Source organism: Podarcis gaigeae (genome assembly GCF_964106915.1).
Source record: "Podarcis gaigeae genome assembly, chromosome: 7".
Lineage (NCBI taxonomy): Eukaryota > Metazoa > Chordata > Lepidosauria > Squamata > Lacertidae > Podarcis > Podarcis gaigeae.
In genome coordinates, this window is record NC_139683.1 from 34,825,927 (window position 1) to 34,842,548 (window position 16,622).

A 16,622-nucleotide genomic window follows, 5' to 3' on the forward strand; every position below is an offset into this window, starting at 1 on the left:
CCAGCCTGGTCATACAATTAAATATAGCAGTTACAAAGCCAAAGGGGGGGGGGGGCTGCCATGGAAACCACATCCCTTACAACATTTATTTATTAGCATTTACATCCCACCTTTTCCTTCACAGAGCTCAAGGTTCTCCTTCTCATTTACTCCCCACAACATCCCTGTCAGGTAGTGTCAGGGCTGCCTCTAGGTCCCAGCTCACAGAGGACCAACGCCAGGTTGATGTAATGTACAAAAGTCTTTATTGAAGTTGGGTTTCCATTCCAACGCCAGAGCGTGCAGCCCTACGTCTTAACCTTAGATCGGCGAAGTCCCGTCTGACTCATCACCCCTTCCGCACCAGTTTAAGATCCTAGCCCTACTCCACCTCTTCCGTTGTTCTTTCCTCCTCTGGGTCCTCCTGCCCCCTGGGGTTTCCTCCTTTCTGGACTCTTCTGACGCTGACCCCCCTGAGTCTTGCCCCTCCTTCCGGCGGGCTTTAGGACCTGGCTCCCTATCCGGGCTACCTGCTGTGCCGCTCGCCTGTACATTTGAACTTGGCGCGTGCGCCCAGCCGGTAACCTTCCTCCTGACCGTTTCCCCGCTCTCCGATGTAGGCGTGGTCAATACTGACTCATCTCCTCTCGCTGGTAGTGAGAACACTGGTCCTGATGCCTGGGACTCCTCTCCCCCACTGCGCTCTGGTGGGGAAGCTGGTCCTGATTTCCAACTGCTGCTCAGGGAGTCCCCGCTGGCCCCTTCCTTCTGGGGTTTCCCCCTTGGCACCCCCCTTGCCCTGGCCATCGGCGCTCCCTTCTGTGAATCTTCCGATTCGCTGGAGAGGCTCGTGGAATCCCTCTGACCGCTGTCACCGCCTACGCTCCCTTCGGATTCCTCCCCCTCGCTCTCCATTTCCTCCCTCTCCTGTGCCTCTGCTCCTGAACCCCTGACAGGTAGGTTAGGCTGAGAGGCAGTGACAGGCCCAAAGTCACTCAGGGAGCTTCATGGCTGAGTGGAGCTTTGAACCCTGGTCTCTGAAGTGCTAGTTCGATACTCTTAACCAGGACACATTCTACTCATGTAAAAACATGTCCGTGGGCCGGACTGAGAAGGCGATTGGGCTGCATCTGGCCCCCAGGCCTTAGGTTGCCTACCCGTGCTCTTAACCACCACACCACACTGGCTCCTGAATTGCAGAAAATGTCATTTCCATCATGTGTATTCACATGCAGCCTTTTTATCTTACAATCCTCTACTTGATTTAAAGGAGCCTGGGGCATGCCGCTTAAATTGTGCGGTTCAGCCACGTGTGGAAGGAAAACTCTTCGGCTGGGTATCCGGGTGCCAGCCAAAGCAGAAGTGTCGCCCTGACTGCATGCAACAGAGCAAGTGGACAATTTTCCCTGGCACTGCAGGAATTTTTATTTACCTCTTTTTCAAGTTCCGACACCTCTGTGTTTTCAGCTCTGTTTCTGTTCCCAGAAATGTCATAAAAACTTTTTTAGAAAACAGAAAAATTTTATATTCCTGATCAGACATATTGACAACAAGTTGAGGAAGATGGTGGGAAACCAGAGCTCTCAGACTTCCCTCCGGTCAGAATCTATCCCAACACCTCCACCTACTGTATAGTCTTCTTAGTAAAAGAAAAATATGTAACACTTCCCAGTAAATCACTCTTTCCTTCGGAGGATGTTACAAAGAGGTAAATGCTGTGTTTACTCCTAGAGAGCAGAAAGATTACCTCATTCTCCAAGAACTGGCTAGAGATAATTTACCAGAGGTAAACAATAATCTAACGGGGATCAGTTTGCTCTCCTTGCACAGCTCAGTCTTAGACAGAGTTATATCTATACCTCAAGCCATTTGTGCCTAGGTGCCCCTATGCAAAGGCTGGACTGCCTGAGTATTGGGGGCAGTGGGAGGGGTGTGAGAAAGGTAGAGGAAGAGAGAGATGACATATACTAGACAAATAAATTCGGAAGTAGTCTTCAAGACTTCAAGACTTCAAGACGGGGATCAGTTTGCTTGCATGAGACAAACAGCAATGTGGAAATAGTGTGGGAGTGAAGGGAAACATGGCAGCAACATATCAAAGTTCAAGGCCATTGCATCACCTCTGAAATACCCAAACAGGTTGAATGGCTATTTCAGCATGGATACTGTACCAGTGGATTTTTTGCAATCACATGAGGTTGGACTAGACAACCTCTGAGATGCCTTCTAACTCTAGAATTTTATTTTTTTTAATGTTACACTGATTGAGAGGGCTTGGAGCACATAATCCTGAACACTTACATCAGCCGTGGGGAAATATTGGCAAACTCCCAGTTCCCATCATTCCCAGCCAGCATGTCCAAAAGGTTGATGGGAGCTGTGGTCCACCAATATCTGGCAGCTCACAGGTTTCCCACCGCTGACTTATATGCTGACTCAATAAGCCAGTTACCAACTGGAACTCTTCATGTGCCTCAAGCCTGTATGTGTAATTCAGCTTGCTCTGAACAAGGATGTCCTGTTGCAAAGAAACAGGAGAAAGCCTAAGCTAAGAGAAGTATTAGCAGTTCCTGCCATAAATCCTCTTCACAGTAGTTAAGGAGTATTACCCCCCCCCCAAAAAAAATAATAGATCTTGTACACATATATGCCTAGTTATTCCCCCACACCCAGAACCAAGCCATAGATTGTGCAGGTAATGCCTCTAATTTGCCCATTAATTATCCTGTGCAAGTAGCAGATTTCATCTAGCAAGCCTGCTCTTCCCCAATTGAATGAAGCAGCTTCGATTGCATTACCTGAGAAATAAAAGCTAAATTCCTACAACAAACACAGTTTAGCTAGCCATATCATGCTTAAGAGGAAAAATGACCCTCATGGCTGTTGCAAGTCTGTGGCATGAAAATTTAAATGTCATGACCAGTGACTGCTGACTACACCTATCTTCTGTTGTCCTATTAAATAATTTATTAATTATTATTATTATTATAATATAAAACAAACCCTGTCTTTTGTAGTGCAACATGCTTTTTTCCAGCCCTGTGATGATAATGAGATCACTTTTTGCACTTGAGTTAATGCTAATTAGATAAGCATTTTCCTATAAACAGACCTCTCCTGTACACCGAAGCTTTTTAACTTTATGGAATCTTCCAGGATTCTTATTCTTCAATACACTCTGCCCCTGTGAGATCACTGTGGGAGCCAGACCTTTTCACGTTGGCTAGACCCCTTGCCTTTCTTCCCTGTTCCCTTGCCCCTTAGCCATGTTTGCTATTTTCCCATGTTGTAGGACTTGTGAGAAAGCAAGTGCCAGTCTCATTCTAAAAGGAAGTTCCCTGCTGTGTTGATGGAGGGTTTCTAGAAACCCAGGGTGGAATCAGATAATAATAATAATAATAATAATAATAATAATAATAATAATAATAATAATAATAATAATATCCATCCACAAGAAGCCTGAGCCTAATCAGGGATAGGAAAACGTGAAACACAGATCAAAGAAAGAAAGAAATCTGGGTAGTAGCAGTAGTATACTGCCCTTCATCCACAAGTATCAGGGCAGTTCACAACATACAGGTACAGGGAGCTGTCCACTACACCAACTGGCAACTAAGCACCTCTTAAAAGCCCCACTCCCAGTCACATTTGTACCCCAACAAGTCACAGTGAAAATTCAGTCAACTGTATTGAGCTTATGTTCAAGGCAAAGTCGGTTGGGATAGCCTGTGTTTTGTTTTGCCTTGCATTGAACTAACCACCTTTTCTGTTCCATAGCACAACGGAGCCATTTTTACTTACCGGTATTTTCAGCCATTTTCTGCAGATGAATATATTAACAACAAATTGGAGTAATTCTCCCAAGCCACGACATGCCCCAGATATGCAAAATGACATTGGTATTCAGTAGTCATGTCCACTGCAATGGCATCTTTCATGTCCACTAAACAACCCCAAAGGAATATTTCTGTGAACACGTGTAAGAAGATGCAGGTTTACAGACACATCAGCAGATCTGGCAATATAAGCTTTAAGACCTAATCTTTTCATTTCTTTCTCATAAAGAAATATGGCTGCTGACAGAATCTCTCTTCCCTTTGCCTTTTATAGGACTATTTTACTTAGTCCCTTTCGAGCTGAAAAAAGTTTTTTCAGATCTAGTTGTGTTAGTTAAAAGGGGAGGGGAAGTGACAAATGTTCAGAGTGTTAGCAATCAAACAGCTCTTTTATATTCAGCTCTGTAGAAGCTGTTAAGTGGGTAAATGTTTTTGATCTGCAAGCAGAACAGGAACATAGGAAGATCCATCTAGAAGGCCCATCTAGCTTAGTATTGTCTACACAGATTGGCAGTGGCTCTCCAGGATTTCAGACTATGGTGGTCTCATCCAGCCCTACTTGGAGATGTCAGGGAATGAACAAGAAACCTTCTAAATGAAGCACACATGCTCTACCACTGAGCAATAACTCTTCCCCAAATTTGGAGAGATTGGGATTATTCATATTTATTAAACTGATCTATGTCAATCTGGTATTTTATTATTTTGAGTTTATTGTCTTTAGTACCGGTAGTCATCCCAGAAAGGGCAGTATTAAACAAACATCCTAGTAAATATTAAATGACATTTTTGCTGCTCCTCTTATGCCCTTTCATGATATGCACAGAAAGATGCTGGAAGATTGCACTCTGAACCATTAAAATTTACAACAACTCAAATGTAGCTCAACAAACAATTACGTATGTACAGTATTTTGCAATAAATACAGCAAGAGGCTCAGGTTTATGTCAAACAGGCCCCAATAATGATAAGTAGGAAATATTTGATTTAAATCCCTCTAGAAAAGACCAGACACACAGTAACACACATACGTAACTAAGAGTCAAAGCAGAGGTGATTAGGCTGTGATCAGGGTGGAGAGTCCTATACATTCTGCATTACAATTTCTTTAAATAATTTTGAAAGAAACTTGTTTCTTAATCACTGTGGGCATACTTTGTTTTACACATCACCATCACCACTTATTTTTCAAAAAATCCAGTTGCTACGTAGAACTTTTTATAAGGGACAACAAGAAATATAAGAAGCTTCTGCATGGTTGACTACACAATGGATTTGAGAGAGAGACACCAAGGCTTTGTAAAACCTCTCAATCCCTCAACAGACGCAAACTGAGAAGAGCCCACTAACTGAAACAAACAGCCAGGAAATTTGAGATTAAAGTTCAGCAGTGTAATCTTATATTTACACTCAAATGGAAAGTAGGCTTCCTCTAGGATTAATCTCCTCTTTCTTCATCCTGTTCATCAATTTCATAAAACAGACAAGAAAAAAAAGAGCCTGCACAGAAGTCTGCCCTAAAGACGTTACTTGAGCAATCATTTACCTCTCTGGCAACTAACTGAGAGCAGAAGTATGAAAAAGTGTTTACAACACGCTTTTCAGACACTTTCCTATATTGTTCATGCCTTGTGACCAAGTTCTTTCGCATAAATTCCCACATTACATTACAAAACAGACAATGATATGAATAACAGCAGCAACAACAAAGTAATAGAAAATTAAGAGCAAAAAAAGAGGACAGTAACGGTGCTGATGATAATACACAAAATAATACAAGATCATCAGTTAAGAGAAAAAGAGGAAAATCACCCAGTCATTACTTAGTATATAATGAGTGCTTGTGGGACATTTGAAAGTAAAGCAGTCTATTCAGAGTCCTTCTGCGGGTAGAATAAAGGAACTCAGCATTCACCCTCCTCTGGAGTACTACTACTAATCAGTGGCGTAGCGTGGGGGGTGCAGGGGGGGCGGCCACACCGGGCGCAACATCTGGTGGGGCGCGCTCCACAGGTTAGGGGGCGCAAATTACTTGCCTTGCCCCGGGTGCTGACAACCCACGCTACGCCACTGCTGCTACTACTACTACTACTAATAATAATAATTTAATATCGAACATTAAAAACTTCCTGATACAGAGTAGAAACCACATGCCACAGGCCTCAACCCTGACAATCCCCAGGGCTCAAATTAAGCCCTGTGATCTTACCTTAGTTGAGTTGGATTGTTTGGGCAAGAGAAAAAGACGTTCGCTCAGCACCTCAGTACAGCACAGAAGCAAACAAGGTTTCGGATCTAAGCAGCCTCCAATTCCGGTGGCTTTGACACCAACTGCACCACGATCCTGGGCAAGTCCACACAGAAGGAAACCCAGCTGAGTTCAAGGAGACTCCCTGCCACAAAAGCGCGCGCAGGACTGCAGCGCCAAACCTCCGGGTCCCCTTGATTCTCCAACCAGTAACGAGCGCCTTCTAACTCAATGGCCCCGTTCAGTGGCGTAGCGTGGGCTATCAGCACCCGGGGCAAGGCCAGTAATTTGCGCCCCCTAACCCATGGATTTGCGCCCCCTAACCTGTGGATTTGCGCCCCCTAACCCGTGGATTTCCCTAACCTCCAGATGTTGCGCCCGGTGCGGCCGGCCCCCCCTGCACCCCCCACGCTACGCCACTGGCCCCGTTTGCAACATGCAGAGCTCTGCGTTTAACGGCTCCCTCCCTCCCTCCCTCCAGGTCGTACCTCCTCCTGCCCAGCCCAACATCGCACTTCCCAGCGGAGAGATATAACAAACCCTCCCTCCGTCTCCTTTCCTCGCGTCCTTTCAGAACGCTCACTGCCCTGGCTCGCTTCCTCACTGACGTGTCCGGATCATGGAGCAGCAGGCGGAGAGAGACCCGCACCCAGACTTCCAAGCGGGAAGGCTCCCCAGTGGGGAGCCCCACCCAAGCCCAGCTCCCGGACTCCCCGCACTCGCAACACGGAGCTTTCGTCCACCACCACCACCTCCCTGCCAGCTCCTTTCCGCTCTGCTCCTGGCGGTGCGCCGTGCAAGGAAGGGCCCGGCAAGCCCTGTCCCGAAAGGCCGACCTACCTTAAGCTTGCACCGGGTCCGAGGACGGCGGCTGCAGCAACTTCTGCTGCTGCTGCTGCTGCGGCTGCAACAACAGCAAGCGGAGGCGCCATGCAGCTTCTCCCGCTGCGAGACGCTCAGAATGGATGCAAGAGCCTGGCGGGGTCATCCGAGGACGGGTTTCAGCGTTTTGAGTGCATGTGACGCGGAACTGGCGGGACGTCTCGCCACCTGGTGGGCGGTTGTGACCCCTGCAGGCCCCGGCTCGGCTTTCTTCCGGGCGGCGCAGGCAGAAATTCAACAGGTATATCACCTGTTTGCGCCTTATCACAGCCTCCACGTGCCAGGAAAATGCAGACTATTAAAAGAAAGCATTCTCTTGAGGCCGTTCTTTTATCTATACTGTACTGTATTTGTACTGTATTTAAAAATTACCAGCAAATAGTTACAAAGATGGGGCCTGTTTTTTCAAATAAAAACACAGAAAATGCTGCTCACCTTTCAGTTATTAATTTTTTGGCAGCTTATGCCATTCTTGCTTAGACAAGCCTACCCAGGTGCTTAGAAAGTGGAGGTAATTTTAATCTGTTTTAGTATTTTAACTTTTGGATGATTTCAAGTGAATGTTTCTCGGTTTTATTTTTTTTCTCTTTTTGTAAGCAGGTTTTTTTTTAACAATCAAATAGTGTATAAATTTTATGGAATAAATAACTATAAAGCTATTGGCAGCCTAAAGAGAGAGAAAGAGGGCAAGGAACACTCAAGTTAACGATAAAATTAAAAGTAGCAGATAAAAGCAGCATCAGATATTTCTGTTCGTGGCTAACATGTTTTGTTTTGTTTTTTTAAAAAAGACTTGAGGGTAAATGGCTCACTGCCTGGTACTAAAAATATTACATTATGGCAACCAGGAAGGGGCGTAGTTCAGTGGTAGAGCATCAGTGTTGTAATCAAAAGGTTGCAGGTTCAACTCCCGGAATTTGGGGATGTCCCCCATCTGAAACCCTCGACAGCTGCTGCCAGTTAGCATGATGTCTACAATACCACAGTCTGATTCAAGACAGCTTCCTACAGACAAGATGCTGCCATCAAAAAGCCCCTCTTCCCAATCACCATCCACCACGCTTCAGTCAGTCAACAACCCGCTTTCCACTCAGCTGCCACGCCCTTTGAACCCATGGAAACAAGTGGACATAAACGAAAGTGATAAAGCACGTTCCCTGTTCTGTGAAGGTACAAAGTGTGTGCATTACATTTCCTTTCATTCACAGAATGTTTGGCAATGCCGCTTTCTTTTCACAACAGCTTGAGTTACCAGCCAATGTAGGGCACCTTAGTTAGTCAACTTTTCCTCAAGGCTTATCTTTTAACTTAGGCCTTGTGGGGGCAGAGAATGGACTTTAAATCATAGTTGGATGGGACCTCGAGGATCATCTAGTCTAACCCCCTGCAATTCAGGAATCTCAACTAAAGCATACATGACTGATGGCCATCCAACCTCTGCTTAAAAGCCTCCAATGAAGGACTTGCTTGCTGGGATAGGCCAAAATTGAAATGCTTCGGTTTGCTGCTGAGATATATATGAGTTTTTTGTCAGTTTTGCTGAATAAATTGGTTTAGTTATTGGTTTATGATATTTAGTGTTTTCATAAATCTGCTGCAAGCCACCCTGTGAATACTGACAGCTAATGGGCAGTCTAAAAATACAGGGACAAATAAAAGCAAGATAGGCAATTTCCAAGTTGTCTACCAGCTGCTGGAACAACAGAAGGCTGTTGCCTTAATGCAGGCATAGGCAAACTCGGCCCTCCAGATGTTTGGGACTACAATTCCCATCATCCCTGACCACTGGTCCTGTTAGCTAGGGATGGTGGGAGTTGTAGTCCCAAAACATCTGGAGGGCTGAGTTTGCCTGTGCCTGCCTTAATGTTCTGCTTGTGAGCTTACCAAAGGCATCTGAATGTCATTGTGTGATACCAGATCCTGGATGATTAGGAACACTGGTCTGATCCAGCAAAGCTCTTCTTGTGGTCCCAAAGACTCCCAATGTCACTCCTTACCACTGTAAATTCATGTTGCTGCTGAGCCTTTTCACAAAGACAAAGTGGGATATCCTTGCATATACATGGAAAATACAAAAGTCTTTTTTTAAAAGTAATTTAAAAAACAACAACCAATTTCAGCCTTAGTTTCCTATCAGCGAAACAGGAATATTAGGCCACAGGTGCTTTGCTGGTTTCTTCTAGTTTGTCCTTGAACAAGGAGTTTGGGTTGTGGGGACAGACTGTGCATCTTTCAACAAGAAGATTCGGATGTGGAAACAACAACAAAAAAACATTAGTATACATCCAATGTACAACTGAGCCATAGATGTGGACAATCTTATGGCGGTCTCTAAAGTTGTGGGAATGGATAGTGTAATCACTGTAATGCACTTTTAAATGCTGTGGAAATTAAATTCAGGCTAGTTTCAAATAAAAGGCATGTATGGGAAGCAACATTAGGGAATAATTTTTGAAACTCGTTTACTTTTAAATAATCTAGAGATATTTCGAAACTCACTTCAAATGCAGGGCAAGGTGTATTGCATCTGCACGCTGCCTGGATACAAAAATAAGCCTCTACGTAGGGCCTACAGGGACTGACATTTTATAATTTCTTTGACAATTCCCTTTAACTATGAAGGTTTAATTCATTTAATTAGAATCCTGGCACAATCCCTAGCAATTCAACAGCCATATCCTGTGTTCATACCGCAACCGTCTTACCACTGCTCTCCTTCATTAAGTATGGATGAGTGAACATTTAGGAAACCGCTTGCATAAAAGGAGTGTTGATAAGAGTATACAGTATATTGAAAGTGATGATTAATAATCTCAATTAATGTAAGAAATGCATGATCAGAGGCAAAAATAATAATAATGAAATCCTGGGCTGAGAGCTGTGTTGACCTCAGTTATTGACCTCAGTTAGTTGAGCCAGAGTAGCCATAACCTCCTTAATTCTTTTACCAAGGTCACCAGACATAGTTTTCCAAGACTAATTTACCATTTTATCTCCAAGGCTTTATGAACACATTTGCATGTATTCATATAATAATAATAATATTTTTTTTTAATTTATTTATACCCCACCCTCCCCAGGCTCAGGGCGGCTAACACCAGTAAATTTACAATAAAAACATAATGGGGGGGAAAACGAATTTAAAATACAGGTTAAAATGCAATTTAAAATGCAGCCTCATTTTAAAAGTAGCCCATAGATCAAAACCATAAGGAGAGTGAAACATAAGGGTCAGAATGAGTCCAAAACAAAGGCCAGGAGGAACAGCTCTGTCTTGCAGGCCCTGCGGAAAGATGTCAAGTCCCACAGGGACTAGTCTCTTGTGACAGAGAGTGCCACCAAGTTGGGGCCAGTACTGAAAAGGCCCTGGCCCTAGTTGAGATCAATCTAACCACCTTGCGACTTGGGTCCTCCAAAGTGTTGTCATTTGTGGACCTTAAGGTCCTCCGCGGGGCATACCAGGAGATGCGGTCCCATAGGTACATGGGTCCTAGGCCGCATAGGGCTTTAAAGGTCAAAACCAGCACCTTAAACCTGACCCTGTACTCCACCGGGAGCCAGTGCAGTTGGTAATGCACTGGATGAATGTGATCCCACGGCAAGGACCCCGTAAGGAGCCTCGCTGCGGCATTCTGCACCCACTGGAGTTTCTGGTTCAGCTTCAAGGGCAGCCCCACGTAGAGCGAGTTACAATAATCAGTGCTAAGGGGTATGGCAGGTTGCATCTGCCATGTGCCCAGGTTTGCTTGGCTCATGCTACAGGAGTATAGGACTGGGGTTGTCAAAGAACAGCAGCTTGCTCTGATCTCTGGGAGAGTCAGAGAGCTGGGTTCCGGCTTCATTCCCCATAAACTGAGATGGATCTGGCAGGGAACTGCAAGTGTGTTGTCTCAGGGTCTTGGGTCCTAGTACGGTATTTCCTTGAGCAGCCCAGGTTCCCCTCCCATCTAGGAGCTGTGATTTTGAATGGGAGTGGGGGTGGCAGCAATTATTGGATAGTTAAGATGCAACTGGACAACTCCTCAGGGCTGTTGTGTAGCAGTTGCACAAGGGAGGGCACAGGCAGGCTCTCCTAACTTTCCCACTTCTGTTATGAGCCCTACAGATCACAGTGGAAATGCATCCCTCCCAGTAAACATGCATCGGCTTGCACTATAAATCTGCTAACAGTTTTCAAACGCACACGACTGGGATCTGCTGGTACTTTGTGGTAGTGTCAGGGCTTAATTCCAGAATTACTGTGGCAATTGAATTCCATAATTTATTTACTCCAGTCAGGGTTAGATGTCATAGAGGACATCTGGATAAATGAGATCATACTGTGCCAGTAAAATATTAATGTTCCTCCAACAGTTCCGATAGGCACATGGCCATGTGTTGTGAATCCTCCAGAATTGTTTCTTGCATTTGAACACTGAGTTTAAAACAAGAACAACGAACATAATTTATCTGAGGCAATATAATGCGTGGTATCCATTTGGTAGCAAAATACAGTGGTACCTTGGGTTACATATGCTTCAGGTTACATACGCTTTAGGTTACAGACTCCGCTAACCCAGAAATAGTACCTCGGGTTAAGAACTTTGCTTCAGGATGAGAACAGAAATCGTGCTCTGATGCCGCGACGGCAGCAGGAGGCCCCATTAGCTAAAGTGGTGCTTCAGGTTAAGAACAGTTTAAGGTTAAGAACGGACCTCTGTAACGAATTAAGTACTTAAGCTGAGGTACCACTGTACATGATAATTTTAATTTTAGTTGTGCATGCGTAAATATGCATCTATCTTAGCAAGATAATTCATGTCAGACATAAGGAAATTGGAATATGTACTAGGAATGACAAAAATTAAATAGTGGGTTATGCCACTCTGAATTAAATTTGACAGCTGAGGAATAATGAGGCTTGGGGTGCAAATGCCAGGGCCAATTGTCCAGGAAGGGTCCACAGGAACTGATGCTGGCATATTGTGTGTGTGTGTGTGAGAGAGAGAGAGAGAGACAGAGAGACAGACAGACAGACAGACAGAGGAGAGGAGTTATAACTTTCTACTGTTGCGGCCCAGTACCAATAGGAGAAATGCTAAGCAGGGCAGATGCAGCCACTATCTTTCTTTTTTCCAGTGTCGCAGAGTGTAATATTTGGACTTAGAGGCATTGTGGTGAAATAAAGATGGCAATTTTTTTATAATAAAAAAATCTATTTAAAAGTATCTATAAAACTGCTTAATATTTTAAAGAACTCTAAGGTGCACAATTTAAGGACAAGAAATACTAGTATAAAGGCATCTAAAAACAAATTAAAGCAGGAAATTCAGAGAATTTAAACAAACAAAAACAGGTTCTCCCTTATGGGACAGGGAAACCCTGGGCAAAAAGGCATGTCTTTACAAGATGTCTGAAGCAACTGATGATTGCTGCTTCACTTACGGCAGAGGGAAGGTCATGCCACGGTACAGGGGTGATAGCAGAAAATGAAAAAAAAAAAAATCACCACCTTGCAATATTCTGCAGGTTGAGGTTCCATGGGCAGACTTTTCCCCAGATGATCTAAGTGATATTACCTGGTTTATACAAGAGAAGGCAGTCTTTCGGGTAACCTGGTCCAGGGTAGTTGCAACCACCCAATTCAGCACTTCTCATATTAATGCTGGACCATTAAAAAAAGTTAGAACGTAAAAAAAGAAAAGAAATAAAAACAATGCTGCTGCCGCCACTGCTGGGTAAGCTTGTGGGAGGGGAACAGTTCCTTATCATCCTTTTATGTGATCCCAGCTGTTAGCCTGCTACCAAACTGTTCTTCCCTATATCTTGCTTCCCTGTCCACTTCTGGAGTTTGGGAGTCACCTGTAGTTGAAAAGCCAGGGACAGGAGCCTTGCTAAAAGAAAATGTGGTAACCCTAAAAGGAAGGCTTGTCAAACAGTTTTTATTGTCAGGCCCACAGCTGCTGTGTCAGGGTTTCTGAAGCAATAACCCTAATGATAAGGGGGTTTCAGCCCATGCTGAACCTATCAGATCAGATGAATGACCCACTGGATGGGGTGGATGAGAATGTCCCTAGTTTTCCCCAGCGTGCTCTTGTGTCATTTTTGTGCTACAGAGCTGAAACAGAAGGGAGGGAAGCCATCACTCTGGAGCAGCCTATAGCTACACTCTAGATAAGTGTTGCACATGATTCAGCCATTCCCTTTGTAATTTCCTAATTGAATTTTTGGCCCTTGCCTGTCCTGCCAATGGATAAAAGGCAGCCATTTCTCTTGATTAAATTGCAAACAACAGAAAGAACAGAAAGTGTTGGCAGGGGGATGATTCCCAGGGCTATTTGAATCCCTATATGCTGAGATCCCCGATTCTGTTCACAGGAGAAATTTAGGCATAAAAATGTGAATTCATGCTGCTAAATTCTGAAAACTGTCCCAGAGTGTTGGCATGAAGTGTTCAGTCTCCATCAGTAATGACTGGGTACAACTCCAGGCTTGCAAACACATTCTAAATCTAGACTTATAATCTTATGGTCAAGGTTATCCAGTGCTTTTCTTCTAGGAGAAAAAGGTGCCAGTACTGCGTACCCTTGAGGACCCCCAGGAAAAAAACCACTGAGGTTATCTATACTGGGATATCCTAAAAACAGCAGCAGCAGTAGTAACTGCAGTGATATGTTTTTAGGTGCTTGAAGTCTTGCTAACAGAAGACTGGCTAAAGCCACTTAGAGCAAAGGTGGGTAAGCTATATGCAACATCTGCTTTTTATCTGGTCCCTGAGCTGTCCGGGACTGCATCCCTGCTGCCCCAGATGTGGTGATTTGGATGTTTCTAGACGTGCTAGGCCAAAAGAAGCGGCTGTGTTGCTAAGGCCCTGTTAAGTGGGAAACAGGAATGCCTTATGAGGCTAGTTGCCTCCTGTAGGATTGCACAGATCTCGCAATTGCTCCACATCTAGAAACCTCTGGGAGCTTCCTGACAGGTGTTTATTGTGGGGTAGGGGGAAGCCACACACTTTAAATGTATGGTGTCTATGCAGCCCCAGTTCCAACAACCAAAGTGGATCATTCAAGGTTGGGAATGTAATGTGACCTACAGGTTGAAAAGACACTTGATTAAATCACGATATATTTTAATAGCAAACTCAGTTATCTCAGTGCCAGCCCTTATGTAGCCAAAACCACACAATGCCTAGACAAGAGGGAGATATCAGTAGGCTTGGCACAGGCCCAAGGTTTGCAGAAGTACAAAAACAATTTCGGGGGGAAACTTAAAAGAGGTGAGGATTGCAAAACAAGTCAATGAGCATGTCCAGTGGGTATCAAATGTTGTCCGACTGTTGGCAGGAAAAACAGAAATGGGTGGAATGGAGTAAATGGAAACCTAAGCAGGAGTACTCCTTACTGTAACATTTTGTTGCAGGACCCATTTGTAACTCATAAATAGTAATGCATGCTAAGACTGTTGCAAAGCTTCATGGTTTTGTATAATGTAGAGAACTATAACCTGAGATGCAGAAATGAAAAAGACAGAGCTAATGTAACCTGAAATATTAGGAAAACTTTTAAATGATTTTTTTCACCTAATACTGATTTTAAAAAATCTCTCACCCCCTCCTCTTCCTTCGTGGCATCTGATTTTAACTTGGAGCATTAGCCTGCCAAGTAATTTCCATATTGGCAAACCCCGAGACAGACTTCTCAGCTTACAGACGATACTCTTATTTGCTGTACTACACCACTCAGCCCAATTCATCAGACCAAGTTACCTTGACAGCTCTACTCTGAAGCAACTGTGCTCTAAATTGTGCCTTTCAAAAAGTAAAAAATTAAATTCAGTGAAGTCTGCTACATTGTATAAACCTAGATGTTAATAAGAATATGCACCCAAATCCATGGAAGCAGGCTTCTGCAAATGAACCACCTTTTGAAATATGTCCTGCATGTATAGTAATGCATTGTACAAGTGCTGTTGCTGGATTTCTGTGTCCAGAGCCCAGGTCTGCACGAGTGGCTCCCTTTGCTGAATTGGGATCATAGGCTCAAAAAAGCAGACAGCAAGGCCAGCTCTGATAGTGCCAATTGCCTCATTTTGGGGGGTAAGGGGCTACATCTAGAACAGGTGACCAATGCTTTCAAAACTGGCAGCATCAAACCATCTCCCAAGTGACCATATACAGCCAGATCTTTATGCAAAGCCCAATTCTACACACAAGCCTCTTTGGAATGTAGGCACAATATTTTCCTAATGTTAGTAGAAAATGGTCTTTAATAGACTACAGAGCAACAGGACTGTGGTGGTTCAGAACATCAAAAGAAAAATTCTACTGACACATCCCTGCAGTACTAGCAGTTCTTTTTGAAAGTCTGTCCCCAGTGTGATGTATTGGTCAGACCAGACGCTGCTTGGCTGATAGAGTCTAATGTGATCACAGCAGGAGCTGTTTAGGCTTCAAGGCCATGTCATTTCAATTAGAAAGGTGAAAAATAAAACATTTGTGTGACTAGGGTGACCATAGCAAACCACAGAAATGGTGCCTGCTTCACAGGCACACTAAATCAAGAGAAGTTACAATGTATCCTCAAATTAATAGTAAACATATTTCTCTAGAATAATTCAGAACCAGCAAAGCGGCTGTTAAAGGATCGCATATGTTTTGGATTTAGTATTGTTGACAGTTGACAGTATTGTCGACAGAATTCCTGCGATAGTTTAGAAAGTCTGGACAACAATAGTTGTGGCTAGACAATGGGGACAGAGTATTGCCAGCACATAACTCAGGTGCTCAAAAGTTTGCACTGGTTTGCACCTTACATTACTGGGTCAGGTTAAAAGTTATTATATTAATTTACAAGGCCCTTAACAACTTAGGTCCAGGGTACCTTAGGGATGGCCTGATCCCTTATATCCCTGCTTGATCACCAAGGGCTTTGGCAGAGTCATTGTTAGTGGTTCTCCACAGCTTGGATACATAGTTTGCATCAGCAAGGAGCTGATGCAAAAAGCCAGTGTGGTGTAGTGGTTAAGAGTGGTAGATTCGTAATCTGGCGTCTCCACTCCTCCACATGCAGCTGCTGGGTGACCTTGGGCTAGTCACAATTCTCTGAAGTCTTTCAGCCCCACTCACTTCACAGAGTGTTTGTTGTGGGGGAGGAAGGGAAAGGAGAATGTTAGCGCCTTGAGACTCCTTCGGGTAGTGATAAAAGTGGGATATCAAATCCAAACTCTTCTTCTACTGTTGAAATGAATCCTTTATATAGTTTGCATGGTTTGGCAGTGCTTGTTTTAAAGGAATTCACTAGTGGAGAATGAATGCAAAAGGGAACATTTTGTCTATGCAAAAAAGCACATTTAATCTTTAATAAAATACAATTATATAATAAAGCAACACTATAATAATATATGAGATTTTGGTGCTTCCTAATGGGGATATTATAAATTGCTTGTTAAGATCTCACAAAAGGGTAAATGGCAGCACATTTTTTTTAACTGGAAAGGGTAAATCTGGATTAAAGGGGTGGGAATATAAATGTTTCAATGTTAGCTCCACTGTGTGGGCACTTAACAAATCTGCATACATGAAGAGCACTCATCTCACATTAAACACTTGCATGGAATTAAGCACTAACATTTAGCATTCTTCTCCATTCAACTTTTACACCACTAGCAATTATTAGAACAGCCCTAATCTCCGAGTACTT

At 43.8% G+C, this 16,622-nt stretch overlaps 1 protein-coding gene across 6 annotated transcripts in view; it reads right to left on the minus strand.

Annotated features, from left to right (window-relative positions):
- LOC310848592 (serine/threonine-protein kinase Sgk3) overlaps nucleotides 1–7,077 on the minus strand; it is a 52,762-nt gene extending 45,685 nt beyond the window's left edge. For 3 of the 6 annotated variants that reach the window (XM_083747898.1, XM_083747892.1, XM_083747894.1), the window contains exons 1-2: nucleotides 6,479–6,597; nucleotides 6,025–6,290 (exon numbers count right to left, since the gene is read on the minus strand). The gene's annotated coding sequence lies outside the window, so the exon portion shown is untranslated. Of the gene's footprint in view, nucleotides 1–6,024; nucleotides 6,291–6,478; nucleotides 6,599–6,903 lie in introns of those variants that run through there. The other 3 variants (XM_083747893.1, XM_083747895.1, XM_083747897.1) reach the window with 2 other exon arrangements.
- Nucleotides 7,078–16,622: the final 9,545 nt, after the last annotated feature.